The sequence below is a fragment of the Euprymna scolopes genome, chromosome 21 (assembly GCF_053919585.1).
Source record: "Euprymna scolopes isolate OS-2025 chromosome 21, ASM5391958v1, whole genome shotgun sequence".
Classification (NCBI taxonomy): domain Eukaryota; kingdom Metazoa; phylum Mollusca; class Cephalopoda; order Sepiida; family Sepiolidae; genus Euprymna; species Euprymna scolopes.
Genome location: NC_136502.1, coordinates 64,563,090 through 64,581,914, shown reverse-complemented (window position 1 = coordinate 64,581,914; position 18,825 = coordinate 64,563,090).

The window sequence follows — 18,825 nt, the reverse complement described above, 5'->3', positions numbered from 1 at the left end:
ACATTTAATAGCGGTAAACATATTGGTCCATCACGTTGTCCTATTTATCTAAAATTACCATGGTTGGGTCCTGATGGCCTTCATATTGTTAAAAGGATTTCTTCTGCTACTCAACGTTGTTTTTCCAGCTACTATGCTTAGAGTAGTTTACACACTCGAACCTTTTTCTCTTCTTTTCGTAAAGATGTTTTTGCCAACCATTCAAAAGAACTCTGTTGTTTATAAATTCGTTTGTCAGTGTGGAGCTGACTACGTTGGCAAAACATCCCAAAGATTAGAAATGAGAATATCCAACATATCCCTCGGGATATTCGACTACACCAGGTTTCGAGAGCATCCGGGCACTCCCAGGCTCATGAGTCTGCCATTGGCGATCACCTGTTGAGTATAATAGGTGTGCCGATCAATATTCCGATGGGTGGTTTTCTGTTTTATACAGTGCTAGGTCGAACTATCATCTCAATATCATTGAGGCGTTAGTTATTAACAACTCTCGACCTAGCCTGTGTAGACAAAAGATTCTGAGACATCAGTTGGAGATATTCATTGATTTAAAACCACCTGAACAGTGAGAATTTTTTTTTTTTTTTTTTTTCTCCACTGTTCTTCCAACTGAAACCAAAATTCCCCTCTTCCCTCATTCGTTTTCTTAGTTTTTAATCTATCATTCTGACGTTTCCTCTTAGAGGGTCAGACGATAAGGCCTTAGGGAAAATTTTAATTTCACCTGCCCATTTCTTGTTTTTTTTTGGTATTTAAATTAAATTATGTTTCCTCTGATATATATATATATATATATACACACACACAATATATATATATACACACACACACACACCACACAATATATATATATATATATATATATACACACACAATATATATATATATATACACACACACAATATATATATATACACACAATATATATATATATATCACACACACATATATATATATATACACACAATATATATACACATGTGTATATATATATATATATATTGTGTATATATATATATTGTGTATATATATATATATATATATTGTGTATATATATATATATATTGTGTATATATATATATATATTGTGTATATATATATATATATATTGTGTATATATATATATATATATTGTGTATATATATATATATTGTGTATATATATATATATTGTGTATATATATATATATATATATTGTGTATATATATATATATATTGTGTATATATATATATATATTGTGTATATATATATATATATATATTGTGTATATATATATATTGTGTATATATATATATTGTGTATATATATATATATATATATATTGTGTATATATATATATTGTGTATATATATATATTGTGTATATATATATGTGTATATATATATATATATTGTGTATATATATATTGTGTATATATATATATATATATATATTGTGTATATATATATTGTGTATATATATATATATATATATATTGTGTATATATATATTGTGTATATATATATATATATATATATATATTGTGTATATATATATATATTGTGTATATATATATATATATATATATATATTGTGTATATATATATGCGTATATATATTGTGTGTATATATATATATATATGCGTGTGTGTATATATATATATATTGTGTGTATATATATATATATATTGTGTGTATATATATATATATTGTGTGTGTGTATATATATATATATATATATTGTGTTGATGATGGAAAGATAGAAGCTTGGTTTTAGATGCATTAAAATTAATCAGCGACCCCTTTCCCCCATCACATTATGTGATTAAGATAGAGAGAGAATCAGAGAGAACTTGGTTGTTTACGGCCTTTTAAGTGTTACCATAGATGGTAGTGTCATCATCATAATTATCTACAAATTATCTTAGGATGTGATTTGGGAAATCATTGATGTAGACTAGAAAGAGTTGGGCCCAGGATGGACCCCTGAAGGACTCCAGCATTAATACTGTGAGCTGTTTTCTGCCCATTAATCTATGAACCTATCAGAGAGAAATGATGTAATAAGTGAAAAGACATTTCCAGCTATACCATAGCTGGAGATTTTGTGGATTAGACCTTTATGCTGTACTCTATTAAAGACCTTTGAAATATTGAGCAATTTCCCTAGAAACGAAGCCTCCGCTGAAATTTGCTAATCCTATGAGAAATAACCATAAGCACATCTGCTGTAGATCTAGCAGAATAGAATCCCTATTGCATGTCACTGAGGAGGTTATTTTTGCTGAAGTGGTTGACTACTTCTCTATTTAACAGATTCCAGCAACTTACTCATGACGCAATAGAGAGTTATTGCTCTGTACTGAGAGAAGATGACTGATCACCAGAATTCTTAAATCCAGGACATACTGATGAGGTTTTCCAGTGTATTAGGATGCAATTATCCTTAAGATAAGTCTTAAACAACTTTGTAAGTATGGGAGCTAGTTCTGGTTTAAGTTTTTTCAGCACTATAATAGAAATGCCGTCAAGGCCAGTTGCTTTACTGGAATTGAGGTTTTTGATTAGGTTGGCAACATCACGCCCAGATGTCGCATAGCATGTTTTCAAACACAGGAAATACGGGGGCTTGCTGCCCTGATCATATAGGGTAGAATTAGCTACAAAGGTTTTGGCAAAGAGTTTGGCTTTGTTCAAGGCTGACAAGATTACCACAGGTCCATTGGTGATGGTTGAGATAGAGCACACACTTCTATTCAGGATCCTGTTTGTTATTTGCCAAAACATGTGGGAACCAAGCCGCTGCTCAACTACTTTGGACTTGACAGACTGAGCATACAACTCTCTTGTGTTCTTTATTTCTCTTTTACAGAAATTGCTGGCAGTCGTGTAAGTGGCTTTAATCTCAGTACATCTATTATGTTAGATTGGTTGTTTTTGTTTTACGGCATATCAACCCTTTTCAGGTTATTTAATGCCGAATTCAGGAATTTTGAAGAAAAAGTTTTTAATAGAATATGTTTTTTTCAAGTCAGTTTCTATTTAACCCATAGTTGGGACCCTAACAGGTACTACCACTCCAGGTCAGAGTGGACCTGGGAGCAATGGCAATTAAGGGGTGGCTCCACACTCCTCAAAGCCCGCAACCTGGGGCCCCACCATCGGATATAGTTTAAGGTCATATCCAGAACCCCTATCATATTGGAAGCAATGGAAATAGTGATTTCTGTAAGCAATGGCAGCACATTTTGGAAAGAGCCACAGCTGGCTGTTAGGTTTCTGTTGAAATGTTTTGAAGGCTATGAAGTGTTCTACACCTATAATTAACCATTCCATCAGGTTTGATACTATAGCGGGCACATTTTTTGAAACATGGAATGCAGAGGTAGATATGATATAAATGTATGAAAACTATCTCAGTCAGCCATACAGTATTGATATACTGTACAATAGAGAGGTGTGTCTGAGGACATTACATTCTTTTTTATCTTAACTGAGACAACCGAGTGGTCAGAAGATCCCAGTGGATACAGAATGGAGGATGAACATAGTTCAGTGAAAGTTGTGAGTAAAAGATCTAGGAGACTTGCATACTGACCATCATATGCGACAGGTGGTTTTGTGAATAATCTGAGTTAGGTCATAAACAATGGAGAAATCGTGACAGAATTGTCCCTCATCATTTGTCTTGTTTGAGTGGGCTTACCAATTCCACATTGTGAACATTGAAGTCTCCACAGACGTGAATGTTAGCTAAAGGATGAACAGACAGGATGTGGTCAATTTTCTCAGATATGCTGTTAAAGATAGTAACTCCGCTGTTATGGGAGCAATAGAGAATAAATATAGACGCAGTGGTGTGAGCAAGTTCAATCTGAAAGCACAAATAGGGCAAATTTTGGTCTTCTCTGAATATGTTCCTACCACATGGAAAGCCATCTCTAATGTAGGCACATATTCCATGTCGATCTTGGGGGTCAGATTTAGATATTAAATTAGAATATCCTTTAATTACAAACTCATTTAGTGAAAATAGTTGGTTCAATATCAGTTTCGCCAAGGAAGAATAGGACTGGTTTTGTCTCCTGTAATTGGATTTCAACCTCTGGAAGGTTGAAGAAGGAGACTTGGTAGTGGGTTGTCTATGTTGGAAGTTGGAGTTCTGGGTTTAATTGTGTATTCTTTCTGGAGGCTTTTCATGGTGGAGTTTTAAGATTTGTGGAATAGGTTGACAGACTTGGTTAGAGCAGGGTAAAGATGGAAAGTAAGGGAAAAAAAGAAGTGAAGAAATATTTTCTTTTGTAGACCATGATAAAGTAAAGCCGTAACAATTACCCACTAATATGGCATAGAGACGCCCCACCAAAAGCTACTGCATGGTCCAGAATCCATTCACCAAATGGCAATACAGCAGTCCCAGTACTTTGCACCTGCTGATAGCATGGCTTCCTTAGTGGTTAATACAAGGTTCGGGTCCCTGACTATCAGGTGGATACCATCAACCCAGTAAAACGTTTACCTACAGCACCCTTACTAGTAACATGGTTACAAGGATAGAAATAGAAACAGAAAATTTCCAACATCTCAAGCAATTGATATCTCTTGACCTTGATAAGTGGTGATGCCTATGTAAAAAAACAAAAAAAACATTACTCCTGCAAAAACACTTTTGTAATTGAAAGGTCCCTGGTTCGCTTTTCACCGCAGGTAGGCCCAACTCCTACGCTTGTGCACTTCTGTGCATGCTCGGAACACTCCTCCCTAATCTTGAGATCACACAAATGACAATGCTGAGCAGGCTGTTTCCTCCTTGTACTTCATCTTAAGTGTAAAGGCTCAGGAGCTTCCTCAGTGGTGCCTGCGTCTACCACATCATTTAACTCCCTGCTCTGGATCATTGTGTGCATCATTTTCTGAGGAGCTTTCTTCATTTGGTTGTTTGTACAGTGGTGGAGCTTCATCTGATGTGGCGAGTTAGTCATCGATTACTTCTTCTTCTTCTTCTTCAGTAGTCCGTCGCTGACGACGATGACGTTGCACCATGCCTAACAGTCCCAGATAGATTACGCCTGATGGACTCGCTGGTGACTGTGGAGTCCAATTCGTGAATTGCATACACGGCCGCAGGCAGCACAAGGGAAGATGCCGTCTGCCCACTGCGTCGCGTGCCTTTGGTGTCTTCTTCGCTCTGCTCAGTCGTTATAGGTGGAGGTGAAAGTTTCCAAGCCCTCTTGGCAGATGTTTCGCCATTCTCTCCGATCAGCAGCAGCATGTTCGATGGCGTTGGATTCTATGCCACATCTTTTCAATGATGTTTTTAGTTGGTCCTTGAAACGTTTACGTGGACCCCCAGGGTTGCGTCTGCCCTCTGCAAGTTCCCCGTAGAGGACCTTGCGTGGGAGCCTTTCTGCTGGCACCCGGATGGTGTGACCAAGCCACCTAAGTTGTCTATGAGTTAGAATTATTTCAAGTGGGTCCATTTGAGTGTGCCTGCGTATCTCATTGTGTGGCACCCTGTGCCACCATTTTAAACCTAGTATACGCTGTAAGCAGTTGGTATGAAATGCTTCGATCTTTTTCAGGTGACGTCTATAAGGCACCCATGACTCGCTGCCGTATAATAGGATGGAGAGACAGATTGCTCTGTAGACAGAAACCTTGGTGGTGGTGGTGAGGTTACGGTTCATAAAAACTCTGTGCGAGAGTCTGCCAAAGGCTGCAGCAGCCAGACCAATGCGCCGTTGGACCTGACTTGTTAGGTCACAGGAGTCAGTGAGCACTGAGCCAAGATAAGTAAACTCTTGAGTGTTTTTCAGTGGCTGTTGGTTGATTGTGAATATTGGGGGTTCCTGACGGTGTTCAGTGCCTCTGTTTTGGGGGTTCCTGACGATGTTAAGTGCCTCTGTTTTGTTGATGTTAATGGCTAGACCAGCTCGGGAGTAAATGTTGGAGATAGTGTTGATGGTGCGCTGAAGACCCTCTTCAGATGAGCTCACCAAAGCTGTGTCGTCAGCGTATTGCAATTCATGGATTGCTTCTTCTGTCACACGTGATCTGACATGGAGGCGACGCAGGTTGAAGAGGTTGCCATCCAGCCGGTATGAGAGGCGGATCCTATCAGCAGGATGGATTTGCTGTTTGGCAACATTGAAAACTGCAGCAAGAAAAAGATTAAACAAGATGGGCGCAATGACGCATCCCTGCTTCACACCTGATTCTACCAGGAAGGGCTCAGATTTTAGTCCTGAATTGGAGACGCGAGCCATAGATCCATTATGGAAAGCCTTCAGGACACCCAGGAATATTGGTGGGCAGCCAAATTTGACGAGTACTTCCCAGAGCAAAGGACGGTTCACAGTGTCAAAGGCCTTCGCGAGATCTACAAAAACCATATATAGATTTTGGTGTTGCTCGACGCTTTTCTCCTGGAGCTGTCTTGCCACAAAGACCATGTCAATCGTGCTGCGCTCCTGTCTGAAGCCACACTGCGATTCAGGTAAGACTTGATTGACAATGTGTTGGATGATACGAGACAGTAAAATTCTAGTGACAACTTTCCCTGAGGTTGACAGGAGGGAAATGCCTCGACTATTGCCACAAATATTTCTGTCACCTTTCTTTTTATATATGCTGATGATATCTGCATCCTTCCATTGTTGTGGGCAGCAGCCTGACTCCCAGACATCTTGGATGATGTTATGGAGACAAGTGGTAATGGCATCTCCGCCATGCTTAAGAAGCTCAGCTGGTATGCCATCAGGGCCAGTGGCTTTATTATTCTTGAGGTTGTTAACTGCACGGCTCAATTCATGGATAGTTGGTATTACATCCAGTTCTTGAATTACAGGAAGGTCAGGAAGATGGTCAAGAAAAGTAGGGTCGATAGGGTTCTGCCTGTTCAGTAAGTCTTGGTAGTGTTCAGCCCACCGATTGAGTATGGCAGTCTTCTCAGTATAGAGTATGGAGCCATCAGCACTACGGACTGGGCAGAGGCTATTGTTCTTTGGCCCATAGGCTGTCTTAAGGGCATTATAAAATTGATGTTGGTCCCCCATATCAGCTAAGCCTTGGATCTCAGTTGCAAGATTGGTCCACCATTCATTTTGCATTCTTCGGGTTTCCTGTTGGACTTTTGACCGAAGCTCGGCTAGCTTGGCACGTGATGCTGGAGTTGGATTTGCAGTCACTGCTTGTTGTTGCCGATTTTTTTCTTCAATTAGTTGATGAATTCCATCAGACTGCTCGTCAAACCAGTCTCTATGTTTTCTTCTTGAGAATCCCAAAATGTCCTTGGCAGTATTGAGGAGGACTTCACAGATGCTTTCCCATTTTTCAGTTAAGAAAGCTGTTGTTATGGGATATGCTGCAGGAGTTGGTAAGGTAAGACATTCAGCCAGTTCGTTTTGTAGAGCAGCTCATGTTGTAATGTTGTTGAGAGCTTTGAGGTCAAGATGTTTTCTGGGAGCTTGACGGCGAGCTGGAGGCCGGATCTTAAGAAGGAAAATAGAGCATCGATTACGCAATTACATAGGCACACATCCTTTATGTGGCATGGTATTCCATCAACTGAGATGGAGTGTTGGCTATTTATTTTTGTCACCGTTCTGTGCCGATCTGCATTATGCATCTTTCCCGTGGATTCTTTACTCAAACTGCATCTCCTTCCTTGTATGGATTAGCAACAGTAGTGTCGGGCACCATCACTTTATCAATACACTTGACACGGATCTTATAATTGTATAACACATTTGCAGGTGCCGTCTTGTCATCCTTAGGCGTGACGTTGTGCCAGTATATTGCTTCTAAGATCGTGCACTTTGTTCTTGCCGTAAGCACTTTATTGTGCGATGAGACCACTCAATTATTCCGTTTCTGGAGGGTATGTGGGTGCACCAAAATCGAATGTGCATGCCCCAGCAAATGTCTTTTCGCAAAACTACACACCATTATCTGTGAGCAATTGGGTCAGCGGCCCCCTTTGACAGAATATTCTTCACAACTGCTTAATGATGCTAGCAGAAGCCTGTCGGTGCAACTGCCTCCAAATGACAAAACGGCTAGGGCCACAGTCTATCAACGTCAAGTACAACTGAGTGCTGAAATGGGTTGTATCCATAGCAACCATGCTCCAGGTTTCCAGGACATCAAACCTACCTGGCTTCCAATGCCCCGCGGCTGGATCTATGGACTGGCATTCTTTACAATCCCCAACCACTGACTGCACTTCAGTTTCAGTTATTAGTGGATTTGCTAACTTAAAGTACCATGTCCTTTTTACACCGGGATGTCCACTAGGCCGATGAATTGTCTGGATCTGAGACACGTGTTCATATTCAGCAGCCACAGCACACTCAGTTCTCTGGGTTCTGTCACTTTATGGATCTCATTTAACCACTGCTGTGGTACTCGAGTAAGTTGGTTAGCTCTGTTATCGTTAGACTTAACGAGCCCTACATAGATTGTTAGTGCATATTCCGAAGCCAAATCTCTGAGCATGGAGAGGCGACGCCTAATTAACATTTGCAAGGCTTCTTTGGTGTGCACTCTTATCTGGTCTGTCCAGACAAGGTGTCAGTTATCCACTGATATACACAGGCAAAGTCCGTTGTAGATGTATGGTTTTGGCTTTCCACTGTAATGCAAGGTTGACGCCTTGCAGCACTGCATCAAGCTCAGCTAAATTTATGTGTTTGTCTTCATGCACTGCTCAGAGCCAGCTTGTGTCCTCTGCCATGGAACCGTTGCTTTCTACAACCATGCCTTTAGCAATGGAACTAGCGTCCATCCACACTGTAACATATTCTCCACAGATACACCAGTCACCTTTCACTGAATCGTTCTGGGCTGCTCTCAAACAAAAATCTTCAATCATCTGTGCTAGAATAGGGTCTTGCACTTCTTCATCCCATCCAGTCGTCGTCATATTTGCTCTTTGTTTTACAAATGCTGTGGTGACGTGTAACCAGCCACACACCGGGAAATGACCAGTCAGTTTCCTGCACACTGAAAATACAATTCAGCAAGTAAGTTTATCGGGCACTGCTGGAAGGTCACTTCCACGCTGCCATAATTTTCCGTACTCCTCCTGGACATGTAATGTCAATATGCATGAACCTAGTTTCAGATGTTCTGGGGTCTTGCTGTCCAGACCAATCTTCTCCAAATGTTCCTTGACATGGGTTGCAGAACACATACTTTCATTCATAAAAATGTTGTCAATATACGAAGACATAGCTGCGTTTATAGTCTTATCCTGGATGAGGACGGTATTAACAATGATCCACATTATTAAAGGGACAATGTTAAGCCCAAATCCAAGGCGGGTGAGACAATATCGCTGTCCCTTGATCTCTACTGTTTGGAACGGCCACAGAGATTTGTCAACATGTACTTGCAAATGAGCTCGGCATAGATCCAGTACTGCAACGTTTGGTCCCTGTTGTCGCTATTCACTCAATTTTTATAAGCAAACATCTGCGTTGGCCTTATGAACGTCCACATATTTATTTAGCTCCCGATAATCCATAATGGATCACACTTTCTGTTTGTTCTTCTGCACAACAGCCATGAGGAGAATTAGACCTTTTGGGGGACTAAGTTCGTCCTCAGGATATCGCAGTAGCCAACCCTTATCAATTCACATCTGCCGTTCATGATCATATTCCTCACGAATTGGTGTTAGGGCTGGATACTCTGCAAGTCTATTTCTCAACATAAATAAAGGTTGGTCACCAACCCATTTCCACGATGTGGTCCACTTCAGAGTGTTTTGTTCATACTCTGCAGCGAAGTCAGGCTCGATGATGGTGATAGCAGCAAAATTGGTCTTGTTGAAATGTGGAAAAGTCACCTCACCTTCATTCCAGTAGGCAATCGCTTGCTCTATGATTGAGTCCATTACACTTGTAACACTACTGTGAAGTGCTCGTCTCCTTAGGTGTAATTTGTTTTGACCATGCAGCTAATGCAGCTTGCTGTGGAACTCCCGTGCAGTTCTTTAAAATTGCACGAGTGCACGCCAGTACGTGTGATAGATCTAGGTTTTCCATCTGGGAGGATGCTTGTAACGAGTCTTCCATATGTACCAGCAATCCAGCAATGAATGGACATTGAAGGTATTGATCCGATACGCTGCCAAACAGGACCACAAGCCTGCATAGTTCTGCCAAAAATATGTCGACTGTTTCATCTGGTTGGAGGCAGCGTGCTGCAAACTGCTTCTATGCAGCGAAAGGATCCAAAGCAAATGCTGTGTACAGTGTTTTCTTTATACACTCAAAATCGGCCCACTTTTTGTCACTTAATTGGTGGTACATAGCATATGTGCCGCAGACAAGCGCATCAGAATGACACTAGATGCACTTCATCCCACTCAGTTGGCATATTAGTTTAGCTTTCACCACTACTGACTGTCTGGGTTCACTGCCATCAAATACAGGTATGAGTTTCGGATCAAAGGGCATGATAGCCGAGATAGCTTGTCGCTACACGAGTGAGAGAGCGTCAGAAAAAAAAAATATTTATATTTGTTTTCACAAGTGACGGCACGGTCCTTAAATTCATCCATGCAATTCTGAGCACTACCGCTGAATAGACATGCCACACCACAAACAATATCATTGCATTGACACACACGCTTTCAAGCAACACCGAACAATCTTACCTAATCGACACACCACGATACGAAATGCAATAACGCAAGACACTATTATTTCATTTCATTTATTATTTCAGCCTCCAAATGACTTATCAGCTAGTTTTTTATAGCCATTGGGCAAAACTAAATCGGCACTTTGGGGTAAGATGGGTGTAGTTCATTAGTAGACTTGATTTGTAATCAAAAGGTCTCAGGGTTCGCTTTTCACCGCAGGTAGGCCTGACTCATACACTTGTGCGCTTCCGCACATGCTCTGCACAAAGTGTTGGAAGTGATCACAAGACCTGGGGTGTTTTAGAAAAATATGGCCTATTGGTAATAATAATGGGATTTTTCTTTTGCAGTCATGCACTGAACATAATCTTGCAGTATGTAACACTTTCTACAAAAACCCATTTAAAAGGTAACTTGGATACACCCTAGATCAAACAGTCATACTCTTGATTATGTCATCATGCGCAAGCGTGATCTTCAGAATATGTGTACTGCAAGAATTATGTGGGGTTCAGACTGTGACACGGATCACAATTTTGTTCATGCTAAACTCAAGTTGTGTATAAGGAAAAAGGTCAGAGCCAATAGAGTAAAAGTGCCTAAACGCATCGATGTCATAAGTTACAAAATAAGGAAGTGTGTGAAACTCTTAGGATCTCATTAATATTTTATTAAACTGAATTTAAGAACGATTCAAGTCACAAATATATAGCAAAGGAGCTGAAATTCTTTGCTTTACAAACCAAACAGATTGGTTTGATAAAAATGATTCTACAATCACCAATCTTTTGAAAGAGAAGAAAAAAGCTCATGAGGTCTAATAGATCAGCTAAAATAATTACAGAAAAAGTGTACAAAGAAGCAAAATTAAAAGTACAGTGTGAGACACGCCGAATGAAGAACAAGTGGCGGGCCAAATTGTTGCAGATATCATGACAGATTATGACGATAAAAATTTTAAAGATATGTACAACAAAATCAGACAAGCTTTTGGACCATAGCCTCCAACATTGGTACCTGTAAAATCCAAAGATGGTTCTGCCCTTTTCAACATGCTGTAGGGATTATGGAATGATGGAAAGAACGTTTTAGAAATCTTTTTGATAATCTGTCTGAAGTAAAAGATAGCTTCCCTCAAAAGAATGTTGTGGATGAAAAGATGATCCTAGCATTGATGAGACCAAAAGCACATTAACAGAGATTAATAAGAGAAAAGCACCAGGACCTGTTGAATTATTGCTATTTGGAGGTGATAGCATTATCAATGCAGTCCATACACTCATCTTTGCTGTTTGGCATGGTAATCCTATCCTTCAAGACTGGATTGATGCAATATTGATCCCAATTTATAAAAGGAAATGGGTCAAAATCTGAGTGTGGTGATTAGGCATTAGCTTGATTGAAGCAGTGGGAAATGTTTTTAAAAAGATGTTAAATCGTTTGATGAAATGAATTTGTCCCTCTATTATCCCAAAGAATCAAGATGGTTTTAGATCTGACCATGGCATAATGGACATGACATTCTCTGCTCAACAGGTAATGGAAAAGTGAGTGCCTTTGTATTGAGTTTTTTTGTTGATCTGACAAAAGCTTTTGATACCATATTATATATATGCTAATGGAGTCAGAGATGGCTTCATTGCTGGGTTCAAATCTCTCGACCGGTGTTAATCGTGACATGTCAGCCCCTTTAAGAAACTTTACAGCTGAAATAAAGATTAAACTTGCATGCACAGATCATCATATAATAAATCTTTAAATTTCAATGATATTTCTCGCGGTTGACGGTAGCCAAATGGATTTGGTCCTTGCCAATGGAGTAAGAGATTATTTCATTGCTGGGTTCAAATCTCTTGACCGGCGTTAATCGTGACAACCTGCACTGATGATTCTCGAAAGGATGAAACATTAGTGTCTGTAGGTATTTAATAATTATTAAAATAATATATATATATATATATATATATATATATACACACATATATATATATATATATATATATATTAGTGTTGGAATGATTAATCGAAATCGCAATCGGGAATCAGAAAAATTGGAAGATTTGGGGAGATTGAAATCGGAAAAATTGATGCCTATTTTCCGATGCCAAAACGATTCTTTTAATTGTCTTTTTTTATTTTATTTTTCTTAAAGCAAAATCTTCCATTTCTGGTAATAATGATAAAATAATAAATATTTATTTTAAAATACCAGTAAAACTAAAATCGATAGATAACTCTCCACAAATGTATTTTGACGTTTAGGAAAATATCTGCATATTTAACATGTGTTTTTATAAAAATCAGGGAAACTAATCTTATAGTAAAATACTTAGAGATGTATAAAGAATCGGAATCAGTAATTGTATCGGAATCGGGAAAATATTGGAATCGTCGTCCTATCACTAATATATATATATATATATATATATATATATATATTATTTAAACTAGTCTTCAGCTTTAGAAAATGTTGCAAATTTTTATGGACCTAAATTTATTTTTAGTTTTCATAATATGAAAGATGGGGGGGGGGAAGGAGGCAAACAAACCTAAAAAGATTGGCGGATCTGTATGAGAGTGCTCCTCAAAATGTGGGGGTTTTTTTTAGGGGAAAGGTCGCCTTTTTTAAACTTTTTCTGGTGATTATCAAGATTGCAGACTGAACTAATACATCAGGAAAAAAAAAAAAAAAAAAAAAAAAAAAAAAATTGCTAAAAAATAAATTTAATGGGAAGGGGTTCACTTTCTCGTTATAATGTTTTATTTGCTACCTGACTTACTGTACATCCCTTTACCAACGTGTCACGTAAATAGTGAGACTTTCTGCGTGTGCGCAGCTCTTGTAACTATGCAACTTTCATAACTTTGATAATTAATAAAAATAAAAGACTTCAAATATATTTCGGGATCAGTAGTCGACATTTATTTATTTGGTAAAACTTGCGGAGAATGCCCTGTTTTACAGTGGTTTTAAAAATGAAACAAATTTAAATTTCGTTATGTTTTAAATTCGGTACATTTTTACATTCCGTCCTACTCATCGTTCGTTCACATTCGACATGTCAACTTTTAGGTATTATTTTACTTTAAAGCCCATCTCACGTTTGTATAGAACAAAATATTTTTTTGTAGATTTCAGTGTGCTAAAAACGAATCTGCAAACCGTTTCCGTCGCAAAAAAAAATCATTTTCATGATATGAAGAAATTACTTTTTCAAAAAGTGGGTGATCACTTTTCCATCTAAATTTAACTTAGAATGAACACCCACTTTCGGGCCACCTGAGAGAGGGGACGTTTTATGTTTGATTTCTTTTGCATGGTATTATCCATCAACTCTGAAGGCTAGGCTAGGCTGTGAAATGGAGAATAATTTTCCATTTCACAGCCTAGCTTTCGTTTACGCTACGCACGAGCATAAACGAAGGCTGTTAAATGTGGACTCGTGTACCAAACTGCCTTGTCACAGTGTAGTATTGGCGAAAATTTAAAATTAGATGAAAAACAAGTAGTTTTCCAATATTAAGCTATGTAATTCTATATATTATCAATGGTGGCCATTTCTGTACGCGCAAGCGCGCGCATATTTTTGATGCACAAGAGACTCTTCCCCGGCAAAAAGGTACAATAATTTCAACGTCATGAGTTTAGTTTGCAACAAGGGAAGCCTTCAAGGCAATTAGGTACCTCCAAAATGTTGTGTACTACGTCATCAAACTGAACAAAAAACACGTCATCAGTTCGTGTGTTTATTCTAATTTCTATGGAAGAGCATTAGCACTATAAAATTTATTTGCAAATGACATTTTACTATCGTTATTATTTTAGAATGGTAAAATAAGTGCATAAGTTCACAAAAAAGTAATTTCTCATTACGAAAAACAACTAGTCTGTGCAATGATTTGAAGATATAAGAAAAAAGCTCGCAAAGAATTCAAAATTTATACATTAAACGATAAATTTATCAGAAATTTCTGAATAAATAAAAATTATAACACAATAAAAAAAATTAATAAAAATGTATAAAAAATAAGATTTACCTTTTGTAAAGCACATTGATTTTTAATAACGAACTAGACAGACGATAAAATTAATTTTAACCTGTTCTGTTGATACATGTATCTACAAATACTTGTCCTTACAGGCTTCCGTATATTTTGGAAAAAAAGTGCAAATTTTGATTTCAACCTCTGTCATCATCTGTAATAGAAACAAATTTTTTTTTTTGGTCGATTTTTCTTTTGCAATTTTTATTATCTCAAGAGTCATATATTATATGAATATATTTTTTAATATTGGAAATTTGTTATATAAAAAATCGGTCTAAACTTCATATCGCGTAATATTTGAATTTAATATCATTTAAAGCTTTTTAAAAATAATTATTTTTTAGAATTCGTTTGTTTTTTGTTTTTTGTAATTCAAACAATTATGTTACCGAGACAAAAAAAAAAAAAAGAAAAATTGTTAATTCTATTTTAACATAATATTAATGATTTTATGTCGAATTTTATTTACAACATTGAGGTAAGTGAAAAAAAAAATGGGATTTTATATATATTAGACACCGCCAAAAATGACCGAAAAATCAAGTGGTTTTTTAAAACGAAATTACATTCATTAAAATCCATTATTTCTGAGTAACTTTTTTTCCCCCAGAAAGATAAAACCCTGAATTTTATCATATAGAAAACAGAATAATGTAAAACTATTTCTACTATTTTTAATTAAATTTTAAATGTTAAATTTTCCCAAAAAGTTAACAATTGACATTTTTTGTCTTGCACAAAAAACGTACATAAATATTTTTAAAAAAAGGTTTTTGAAATAATTTATTTATTTGTTGTCTAACTAAGATTTAGGGTGATTTTCTATGAGAATATGCAAAAATATTATAATATAAGTACCTGGATTTCAAATAATTCCACTTATTCATATAGGCAACCAGTTACTTCGCGTCGATCTAGACAATGTTTACGTTTGTACTTAATAAAAAGCAAACTATGGAAAACCAAACAGGCCAAAAAAAAACTTATTTTTCAGTGACGAAAATTTCAATGTATTATTAACGCTGAGGCTGGCCAGTACCAGATGGGTGACAATTTGTAGGAGTTTGGTTTTTAATGTGTATGTGTGTGGGGGCCAGGCTCCCCAAAATGGGGGTGGGGCAATTTAAAGCAGAATAAAAAAAAATATTTCAGCCCGTTTGGTCCACCGTAGTCGAAAGGCGGCAAACGTTTTCAAACGGGATCGAAAAAATGATGCTATTTTTAACACAAACGGCACAATATTTATCGAATTTTTTTTTTTTTGTATCGATTCTTCAAAGCATGCTCTGTTTAATAATGGGCATGCATTATTCGGCTCGCTAAAAAAAAATTGTTTATTTATCAGATTTTAAAATGGCTTTTTTCGTATAAATATTAAAATTTTTTTTTTTTTGCTTAACTTAAATTAATTATTTTACTTAACATATTCACCGAATTTCACACTTCAAAACTCAAAAGCGGGACAATTAAACACAATCGAAGTTCTGATATTCAGAGATCAAAATAAGGTATGCAAACAATTTTTTTTTTTTTTTTTTTTAATCTATAATTCAGTCCCTTACAACAACACAATATGTTTTGTTCAGATTCAGAGGATTATTTTAAGCATATTTGGAACCCCCTCAAAACAAGGAGGGGGTGTAATAATAAAAAAAAAAATGTACGCGTGGATTCATATTCGCCCGGCTATTAAAGCAGTTCCCCTATCTAATATGCATGTTTGCGTTGTGATATATATATATATATATATATACACACACATATATGTGTGTAATTTAGGCACCGCCAAAAATGGCCGCAAAATCAAGTTGTTGTTGTTTTTTAAAACGAAATTACGTTTATTAAAATCCATTATTTCTGAGTAACTTTTTTTTTCCAGAAAGATAAAACCCTGAATTTTATCATATAGAAAACAGAATGTAAAACTTTTTCTACTATTTTTAATTCAATTTTAAATGTTAAATTTTCCCAAAAAGTTAACAATTGACATTTTTTGTCTTGCACAAAAAACGTACTTAAATATTTAAAAAAAAAGGGTTTTTGAAATAATTAATTAATTTATTTATTGTCTAACTAAGATTTAGGATGATTTTCTAAGAGAATATGCAAAAATATTATAATATAAGTACCTGAATTTCAAATAATTCCACTTATTCATATAGGTAACCAGATATTCGCGTTGACGTAGAGTTCAGATCGACTCTGTTTACGTTTTCGTCTGATAAAAAGCAAACTATGGAAGACCAAACAGGCCAAAAAAAACTTATTTTTCAGTGACGAAAATTTCAATGTATTATTAAGCTGAGGCTGGCCAGTACCAGATGGGTGACCATTTGTATGCGTTTGGTTTTTAATGTGTATGTGTGTGGGGGCCAGACTCCCCAAAATGGGGGGGGGGCAATTTAAAGCAGAATAAAAAAAAATTATTTCAGCGCGTTTGGTCCACCATAGTCAAAGGCGGCAAACATTTTCAAACGGGATCGAAAAAAAAGATGCTATTTTTAACACAAAGGGCACAATATTTATCGAATTTTTTTTTTTGGTATCGATTATTCAAAGCATGCCCTGTTTAATAATGGTCATGCATTATTCGGCTCGCTAAAAAAAAATTGTTAATTTATTTATCAAAAATTTTAAAATAGCTTTTTTCGTATAAATATTAAAAAAAATTTTTTTTTGTTTTGCTTAACTTAAATTAATTATTTTACTTAACATATTCACCGAATTTCACACTTCAAAACTCAAAAGCGGGATAATTAAACACAATCGAAGTTCTGATATTCAGACGTCAAAATAAGGTATGCAAACAATTTTTTTTTTTTTTTTTTTTTTTTGAATCTATAATTCTGTCCCTTACAACACAATATGTTGATTTCAGTCTCAGATGATTATTTTAAGCATATTTGTTCCCACTTCAAAACAAGGGGGGGTTTTGTAAGCAAAAAAAAATATATATATAAATATCGTTTATGAAAAATAAGTACACTGTTATAAAGTTCATTCTTCTCCTAATAATCGCTGAAAATTTCGTATTGATCGGATAATTACCTGATTTTTGGTAGATTTTTAAAAAGACGGTCCGTCAAAAAGTACTGACCTGCCCCCCCAGTTTTGGCGGTGCCTAGTGTAATTGAATGCACCATATACATTGATATAGCGATGCGTGTATATATATATATATATATATATATATATATATATATAGGTAGGTATGTATCTGTGTAAGCACGGTATGTATCACTGTTTGTACGTAGGTGTGGGCTGTCTGTATGTCTGTACATATATATCTACGTATGTTTGATTATCTGTGGGTATACATGTGCTTATATTTGCACTTATGTTTAGGTTTGATAGGTATATATACAGGTAATCAGTATACAAATAGTCAAAATTAACCACGCATGGGTGACCACCTACCCAGTTCCACATTTAAATCACATTTTATAAAAAATATTGTTTTAAAAAATATATAATTAACCACAGTATATAAAGCATTCACTCAAACATCAATTCCAACTCAACGAACAACTAAACAGGCTAATCCATAGATCGCCTCCAAACAGATATATATTTTAAATAAAATTTAAACAAACATTTAAACTAGATCAAACCACGACAACAAACGTATTTAACTGACCTATCTCAACTAACAAAGTCACCCTTGAATTATACACTCAAAATTAAAATAATCCAACCTTAAACTCACTCATTGAAGTAACCCTATAAACATTCCAGATTTTCACACCATGATGCGTCTCTATCCTTACCTCATCAACTCACCCATCCCCACAGCAAAAACAGCACACCCACCCCTATCACACACACCCCACATTGAAAATCACAAGAATATCCATTTCCCACTTGAACTTAAAATCAAGAGTTCAACCCTTTTAAAGAATACTAAAACAGAATTACTCCCCCCCAGCCGTAAACACTCCATCAAGAACCTGTATGCTCGCCCAACTTTAACCCCCCCTCTCTCTTCACCCCACTTCCTCTTTCCCTCATCTAAAAAGCCTCCTTCATCCATTATAAACAAGATAACGAACTATCTTTCTATTAGACTCATACCTCAAGCAAGCTGTTCCAGAGTGTTCTTCCAAATATCTATATCTGGATTATTTTGCCATCTTTGGTATTTTAA